Source organism: Monopterus albus, unplaced genomic scaffold, assembly GCF_001952655.1.
Source record: "Monopterus albus unplaced genomic scaffold, M_albus_1.0 scaffold208.1, whole genome shotgun sequence".
NCBI classification, from domain to species: domain Eukaryota; kingdom Metazoa; phylum Chordata; class Actinopteri; order Synbranchiformes; family Synbranchidae; genus Monopterus; species Monopterus albus.
Window position 1 is genome coordinate 299,976 of NW_018128088.1, and position 1,385 is coordinate 301,360.

Consider the following 1,385-nt stretch of genomic DNA (forward strand, 5'->3'; position numbering starts at 1 on the left):
TTGTGTCCTGGGTTGTTTTAAACAAAGCATTCTCAAAGGCATCAGTGGTTTCTATACTCTTGCTGATACGTTTCAGGTTGTTGTACCAGTTTTATGTTTTTCTTAAGGAAAGATTCCCCTTTTAATATCCACTTCACAAGCCTTTTAAGAATCTAAAATAATTCACACAGCACAGGGAGCAGACAGGACATGCTCTTCTCGCACCACTTCCTCATCACCATCGATCCATTCGCTTTCCATGAACTATTACCAGGTTCAAATGAACATGAACACATTCAATGTGTCTGTCCCAGTTATGAAATGTTCATTAAAGACAGTAAAGGGTGCATGGCACATCACTCTAAATCAGCTCTGTGTTTGATTTCTGTTATTTCAACCATCACATGAAAGATATGAAACAATGCTTTGATGCCCAAGTAAGTGGAAATCGGGGAGTGAGGATTCCACCAGTGCAGAAGGCTTCACTGAGCACAGCAAGAACAGCCTGACACCCTGCATGCCCATGTGTATTTCAGCCATTGTGCTGTAATATAGATGCTTATGCTTTTACTTTTTACACAGCAGAAAATGCTGTAATGTGAATTTACAGCCTTTAACGTTTTAATAGTATTTGCTGTATGTAATCTTTTATGCAATACCACTAAAAAGGCACAACATATAATGCACCGCAACTTGTTAACATATTTCCCACATGTATTATGAATCAGATCCACTACTGGTTTGAGGGATGAAGTACATTAATGTACATTCATTTCATTTAGTATCATCAGACAGCTTGTGTCAATGGTTGCTTCCGGGTTGCAAGCGAGAGCGGACGTTTTTTTCTGCTCCTCTTGTCTGTTCTGGGATTTTCATATCTTTTCGTATGTTCTACACCTTCAAATCTTCGAAAAAGTCTACATCTGTTGAAATGCCTCCAAGAGGGAAAAAATCCAATAAGTCCGATGTCGCTGAGGATGTCGAAGCTGAAGAAAATTATGACAGAGCGCCGCAAGACCTGCTGGATGAGCAAAAAAGAATGTACACAGCCCTGCTCACTCAGCTCAACGAAAGCTTCAAAGGATTTGTGCAAATACTTATGAGATGAACAACAAGAGATTCAACGAAATGACCAGAGAAATACAGGACATAAAAACGAGTCTGCAGTTTACCCAGCGAGAGGTCAATGCGATTAAAGGTACCATGGGTGAGCAGTCAACCCAAATTAAAGGCACGAAGGATTGCGTTTACGATACCTGTGAGTACTTAAAAGTCATAACAGATAAAGTGGAATACTTTGAAGCACAAACCAAGCGAAAAAACTTGATCTTTGCGGGAATCCAGGAGACAGCTGGAGAAAGCTGGATGGACGCGGAGGGCAAAGTTAAGGAGATTCTCAAGAACAA

General features: G+C 40.4%; 1 protein-coding gene across 2 annotated transcripts in view; it reads left to right on the forward strand.

The window, feature by feature from the left end:
- opn4xa (opsin 4xa) overlaps positions 1-1,385 on the forward strand; it is a 27,611-nt gene that overhangs the window by 16,552 nt on the left and 9,674 nt on the right. The window lies entirely within an intron of this gene.